At 35.9% G+C, this 7767-nt stretch overlaps 1 pseudogene; it reads left to right on the top strand.

The window, feature by feature from the left end:
• Positions 1-5586: 5586 nt before the first annotated feature.
• Positions 5587-5705, top strand: LOC120622289 (uncharacterized; annotated as a pseudogene).
• Positions 5706-7767: the final 2062 nt, after the last annotated feature.

Below are 7767 nucleotides of genomic sequence, written 5' to 3'. Positions count from 1 at the left end.
TTTAAGAAATAAATATTATAAAGTAAAAAAAATTTTGAGGAAAATTAAGGAAAGTAAGGGGAAAATGAGACAACAAAGTGAAGAAAAGAACTCATTAAGATAATGTTGTTTTTTTCTGCTATTTCTCTTCTTTAATTTTTTTCTCAAAAACTTCTTCTCCAGAAAGAGCTACACTATGGGCAAAATAAACAGCCGTAATTTCAGAATATATATATTTTTAAAAGAAAAACAAAACTCTCCCTCTGCCATTGGTCTACCATAGACTCTTTCTGGCGGCATCAAATAGTAATGATGATGATGATGATGATGATGATGGAACTAATGCACTTTAGGGGCTTTATTAAAATACTTACTGTTCTCCACAAGGCATGGTGCAATAAGCCATTCTCAAACACTGTTATAAGCCTGTATAATATTAGGCAAGTAACCTTGTAAAGAGCGTAAAAGGAAATGGATAACAGTTTTAGATAGTGGAGAGGAATTTGGAGAGGTAGCATAGGAATTTTCAGATGGTTTAGTTACTCAGTAAAGAAACTAAACCATCAAGGAGCTAGCACCATGATGGAACTAAAGAGGAATTATGAACAAATGGATGAAGAAACTTGTCAGTATATTACTACTTCACTAAATTCCTTAAAGCCAATTCTCCCATAAATTTCCACTTTGAGGAAAATAGCTGCTAAAGTTGCTATCTTAGAGAAGCTATGTAGGTAGGTAATGAAGCTGCTTCTGCAAGAATTGACGACTTAAAAGAAAATAAGAAAGTAAGGTGAGAGTAATGGCTTAAAGGTGGTAGGTATGTATGTCATAAACAATAGGAAAGAATTCAACATGCTCATAGGCTGAAATAAAATTCCAGAATGATAATCAGGAGAAAAGAGAGGAGATATCCTTGAATAAGACAAAGAAATTTTCTTCCTCTGAGATTTGAAAAAAATAATGTAAAATTGGTAAGGATACAGGTATTAGGTGGGGGAGAGGTGCTGGGCAATGGGAATGTGCACTTTCATGACTTCTATTGTCTCTAGGAAGTAAAAGACAAAGTTACTAATTAAAAGTAAAAGGTCTGAAGTGAAATAGTTTGATAAAATGGTAGGACTTTCAATATCTGCTTTGGGAAAACAAAGTTATTTAGAATGGGGAGAAAAAGTATTGACAAGGAGATGTGTGGTTTCAAAATAGATTAAAAAACAATGTCTAACTCTAGATCCTCTCAGGAAAGGACAGATCCTAAAAATACTGACCTTTCTGAGGTTATCCATGGGAAAAGTTCATAAAACATAGTTCTGGGGCCAAGCCAAGGTATTCAGAATAATAAATAATCAGTTTAAACATGGCAACCCATGGAGATTAGCTTGAAGCCAGTAGATAAAGCAGGTAACAGTAAGCAGAGATGCCAAAACTAGAAACGGGGCAAATATAGATGGAATGAGGAGGCAAAGGGTCAGAAACCAAGCAGTAAGGAAGAGAGCAAAGCCGGTGGGCAGTAGAGGCTTGGTTCAGGAATACACATATGGAAAACACATTTATTTGGCTGTTCCATTCATTTTGCCTGTGGTTAGGTGAGTTCCAGCTAGGTATAAAAGGACATTTACATGGGTATGCATGAATCCAAGATGCATGGTTCTCTCTAGCAATCTCCATAGCCCTGGAGGAGGAATGAAGAAATTGGATAGTTAGAATAACTCAGGGTTTGATATTACTTGGACAAGAATGTTGGAAAATTAACAAACAATGATTCAGACAAGATTTAACAACAACAACAAAAGTGTTGGCAGAAGTCTGGTGATAGACCAGAGAAAAGGGGACTGAATGGCTGTAGAACAGGTGAGTGGAAGAAAGGGAGTGAAAATGATAGCTATATCTACTGAAAAGGCAATCTCATACCCAAATACAAGTTTTCAAATCAATTCTAGAAATGAATAACTTGTGACACACAATGGCACAATGGGAAGTTCTATTGACCATGAGTAGTTAGAATAATGAAAAGAATGGAAAGAGAATATGATGCTACTTTATAGTTCATTGAAAATGTTCATTGAAAAGGAAAAGAATGCCAGATTTTGAGAAAGATCAAATTATGTATATTACAATGAGCATCATAAAGCATATGTATGTCTAGGGCAGACAGTGAGAGAATTTCACAAATAAAACAGAGACATTTCAATGTAGGTCCTCATATGAATGGTTGTCCTTTGTCACCAGCCCTTTATGTACTACAAACATGAGACATAAATCAGAAATGAATAAACATTTTCATAGTATTTTGCCTTCTATTATGTTTGGTGACTCTCTGGGTAACTGTGAGAGCAATAATGATGCCCCTTCTCCCATTATATAGAAGCAGAAACTAGCACTAAGCAGATCTCTTAAGCAGATGCTCTTGCACTAAAGCACAAGTCTGTTCCCTAATGCCACAAAGTATGAGTGAGACAAGATTTACATCTACATATCAAGACAGAGAAAAACACTGAGTCCCTGCAAAGCAGAAATATCAGCTGCTAAATTCAGACCTTATAAAAATAAGTGGAGAGAATAATACTTTTGGTTTATGGGTGTCATACATGAATAAATCTATAGTGTTTAATAAGTTATGAAACTACATTGCTATTATGAGAAAATGTTATCTCTTTTATAATTCAGTAATTTGTGTGAGCATAAATCTATAGACTTGGCAGAATTCATAATGGCTCCATATGCCCACAACTAAGGCTCAATTGCTCTTTATTACTTACAAGAGATTCCTTGCTGCTTTTCTATTACATCATTTAAAATATTGATCTTAAGTTATTACTCGCACGATCATGAATCAAGTCCTGTGTGTTTACATGCTGCAGCTGAAGACACTGATCCAACAGTATTATAATATGAAATTTAAGGTATTGCAACTCCCTAAGGAAATTTTCTAAAACCAGTTGGACATACTTTGAATTATTTGTTTGGTTAATTATCAATGGCTCCGAAGTGGACCACTGTAAAAGCTTTCTTAGTAAATTGCTTTCAAAGCCTTGGGCAGTTTGTAGGCATTATGCTGCTTTTACACTCCATACAAGGTTCTCTTTGTTTATTGTCCTGTCTGTTACATGTATCCTTGCACTTTGCACTAATGTTTGTATGCAGCCTTGGTTCATTATCAGGCTGCCCAGACAATTTAAATAGTCTTCCAGTCCTGTCAAGTGGAGTTTGAATTTGAACGTAAGATCTTTATCATCATAATAAACATATCCACCTGGTCGCTATGGATGAAGAAGTCAAACATACAAGTAAGTCTCCAAGTCCTTATTTCCCAATATCTTTCTTAAAGTTTCCAGGTCTCAGACTGACAATTACCACATCATATGGCTATTGCTTCTCTTATTATCTTCTCTTAATATCTTTGGCAATTAAGATCACATCTAGTGTGTCTGGAGGAAAGTTAATCTGGATGAGACTTCCTAAAGTATTATCTGATGCAGGCACTGTAGCTCTAATGAGAATCCTAATGAAAACATAACATCAACCAAAAGATATTAATTTTTGTTCTAGAGAGAAAATGGGATTGTTTGGATTTGTTTGTTTGTTTGTTTTTAACATATGTAAGGTGATTTGGACTGTGTCAGCTTATCTACATTGGAACTGTGATTCTCAGAATCTCTTTTCCTGTGTAGTTCCAAATTCCTGTGGACCCCAAGACGTATTTGGGGTGACATTTGAAAGGTGGAAAGAAGCAGCAGACATATTCTTTTACACTGGGAAGGTCCACACGAGATTACAAACGCTGTTGCAACTCCAGCACGTTGCTTCCAGTCAGGTGGCTCATCTTGTCTAAGGGAGTCCCAGCCAGCTTGCAACAACTCCAGATCACCAGGTCTCCTGCTTCTGCTCCCTCCAGTCCCAAGCCCATGTGCGCAGCAACTGAGACAGCAATAGCACTTGTTCTTCCAACTCCAGTCAGGTCTCTATTTTTAGCTTCTCTGACTCTTGGGCCAGATATGCGTTTAGCTCTTCAGTGATGGGCACCAGCCTCACCTTCAAGTCACCAACAGCACTAATGTTGAGGCTTGGCTGTGGCAAGAGACTTACATGGGTTCCAGTTCACTCTTGTGGCTACAGATTTATCCTGTCTCTCACCAACTTCACCATCGTTCCTTCCCAATGACCTGCCCTGCTGACTTCAGGCCCAGCGGTCAATATAGAAAAACAGGCTTAGATAAATTTTTTAACCAGCTACTGCAATGTGTAAGGCCAAATCTCTATGATAAATCCCCTAGTTGTTATCACTCTTAGTGGCTCTGTTTCTCTGAACCAAACTTAACTAATAAAATATGCATATCTATTATACTCAGCGGGAATGATATCTAGTAAAATATACTTCAACAACCTATTTCATGCAACATTAAAATTTGGAGTGGTAAAAAAGAAAAATTCCACATTTATTGTTTTAGGTCGATATTTTGAACTTTTAAATAATTTTATTTTTAAAATAGTTATCTACAGGTAAAATGTTAATAACATAAAATTATTGGAAGCTTAAGATTATCTTCCATAGACCATTCTGAAAGCCACATTCATATAGAAATTAATTCAGTCATGAGAGAACAATGGTCTTAATTAGGACATGTATGAGCTTTGTAATCCAAACTACTGAAACAATTTCCCAATTCTGACATCCTGAAGAATTAATTCTTCTTATACTTGGGAAAATAAAAGAACTTATTTTAAAACATAGATAATATTTTGTAGTGAAGACACTTAACAATATAGGTAAAACCAGAAACTGAGCTAATAAAATTATTTATGAATATAAATGTTTTCTCCTAATATATTTCTCCATACAGTCTGTTAATTCATCCCCCCACAGAGGGATGAATGTGCTAGTATAAATTCAGAGGGGCACGTTCATAATTGCTAGAACCCCAACAAGTTTAAAAGGCAAAGCTGAAAGTTTGATATGTGTTTCATAATTTTCTAATTTTGTTTCTGTCCCTATATTACTTATATGTGTTGAAGCAATGGGATACTTAACATCTGAGTCACTCAATGCCACTTAGCAAGTCAAGTGTACATGAAGCATGGTTACTGATGCTGCAGAAGATGCAAGGGTAATAAAGACCCAGCTTCTTTCAGCAATTCAGTAAATATGTGAGAAAAATGTGGCCAGTGCCAAGGCTGCAGGGAGAGGACTAAAAAAGAAAGTGAGGTAGAGGATGATGCTGTTTTACTCCTGCTAAAGACTAAAGGAGCAGAAGAGAAATGGGTGTGAAACTGAAGAGTCCACACAATAGAGAGACGGTGCTATGGTGAAAACACACTACTTATGAGTGCATTTTAATGTACACGCCTCAACTAAAGCCCATATGCAAGTTTCAGTAAAGTATTTGTGGAAAATATTGTGTGCAAGTGAATTTTACTATAGAAAATATGAAAAAATATTTATTTCCTATAGGGTCATATAAAGTCTATGCAAGTCTATTCCAAATAAGCCTAATTTTTGAAGGCATAGAGGGTTCTATGTAATGTCTGGGTTAAAATTTTAAATTAACAGATAGACTAACACAAGTACCCCAGTTATGACAATATAAGCCAGTGTACAAAATACAATGGACTGTCTACAGCCATGCCACCCTGAACAAGCCTGATCCTGTCTGATCTCGGAAGCTAAGCAGGGTCAGGCCTGGTTAGTACTTGGATGGGAGATCACCTAGGAAGACCAGGTGCTGTAGATGTAAAAAATAAGAGATTGTAAGATGAAAAGATCCTTGCAATCTGTGAGGTCAACCAAGGTTGCCTCGCTTAAAAAAAAAAAAAATACAATGGACTTTATAAAAACTGAAATTATTTTGGTAGAAGGATGAAGAAAAGCATTTCAGAGAGTTAGTTACTCATATGAGTCTTGAAAATGGAATGATATTTCAAAACCTAAATATAGAATTATAGATATTGGTAACAAAAGGAGAAAGTCACTGAATGGGAAAACTGAGTCTGTTAAAGAAATCAATGAAAACTTCTAAAGTAGGATATATATGTATAGGAGATTGATAAGAAATAAAACTGGGGAGTAGGTTATTACATATTATGGACTAGAGAGCCCTGAATGCCAAACTAAAAGTTTTTTGTTTGTTTGTTTGTTTTACTTTATTTTATTAGAATAAGGATTCCAATAAGGTACCTTCTTAAAAGAATATTATCAAGAGAACTGTTGATTCAGAAGGCTTAGCTGTCAAAAACATATGGTTGAACCAGATATTGTAAAGACAAGAATTATAGTTCAGAGACAATATGACAGACCATAAATAATGAGGACCTAGAAATTCACCATAAGTATGAGGTACAACTATTTCATTGTAAGAAGGGATGGATAGAAAGAACAAGTGAAGTTTTAGGTACATGTTCATATAATTTTCATGAAATAGAAAATAGGGCGATTTTTTTAGAGGAATGGAAGGATGGTGAGGTTATAATTTAAGAAAAGTAGAAAGGCTAATAATCAATATCTATGGTAGCACTTATGCATCACTCTCACAGTTTTGGTTACTGTCCTGTCCACTCTGCTTTATTGGTATTGTTCCCACAGGAACTGCCCAACTAGTCTATCACGAGTATGCTTCCCTGGCCACAGTTGATTAACCCAGAACTGGGCACCAGACTCAAGTGTAACCAATCAGAGTGTTCACCTAGAATTTCTGAAACTGAGCCATACAAGTCACTGTTTTTCTAGTTATCTGGGTTTTAAGATGGATACCCGAATGTCATATCCTGTTGTCATTTCACTGTTTCCCACATGTCTCCTACCATATGGAACACAAAGCAGATGTGATCTGCACAGAAAAGAAAAAACAAAATAGATTCACAAAGAAGATAATAAACACAAGATGGCAAGAGATAAATTGAATCCTCTGATTCCATTTGTAACAGAAGACCAATCCTATTTCTAGTTCTTTGATTCTATGAGATACCTCAAGAGGATTTTAATAAGTCCTCCTCCATTGCTTAAGCTAGTTCAAATTGGTTTCTGACACTTTCAACAAAAAGTTTGTAATTAATAAAAATTGTTGTGGAGAATTAGCAATAGAACTTACTAGGGAGACATCTAACCATTACCAGACACTGTTATGGGGTCTGAATAATGTTTGAGACAATAAATGGCAATAGTGCTCATCTGCTTGGTTTGTCAGTTTCTGCAGAAGTATTCTGTCATCTGGGGATAGATCAAGAGGAGGTTGGCAATGGAATTGATCAAAAATCGTGGTTTTAATTGTAAAGAAACTCAATGAAAGTGCAATAAGACATGAAGTTTAGTGATATTGACAAACATGTGATTGAAGCCCAGGGTGAAGTTTCTCTCAAAGGGAATGATGTAATCCATTAGTGATATCTGCCCTGGCCAGAGGAGTAGGAGGCGTAAATATGATTTTAATCATTCCCTTTCTTTCTTTAGTTCAGGGTCTAGAGTTATATTCCACAATTGTTTTAGCAAAACCAAAATAAAGTAACTGTCCAAATCAAGATTATGGTAAAGGAACTGATATAAAATCACTATGCAAAACTAAAATACTTTTTTTTAACACAAAACCAGATGTCTAGGAGACCAAACTGTTAGGTAGTCAGGCATGAGCAACAGGAAAGAAGGCCCAGCTCTGTAACCATAGAAACCTCCCTTGAAGATCTTTCTTAAGACCTCCTAGAAACACATCCCTTTTGGAGTTATAAATTACCCCAAATTCTAGAGCACAACAGCCATAAAAGCTGCTGACTAAACAAGCCACAAACGCATGCGTAAAAAGTAGT

Source organism: Pteropus medius, unplaced genomic scaffold, assembly GCF_902729225.1.
Source record: "Pteropus medius unplaced genomic scaffold, Ma_sr-lr_union100, whole genome shotgun sequence".
Lineage (NCBI taxonomy): Eukaryota > Metazoa > Chordata > Mammalia > Chiroptera > Pteropodidae > Pteropus > Pteropus medius.
Note: the sequence above shows the minus strand (reverse complement) of the source record. Positions and strands in the feature narration are given on the sequence as shown.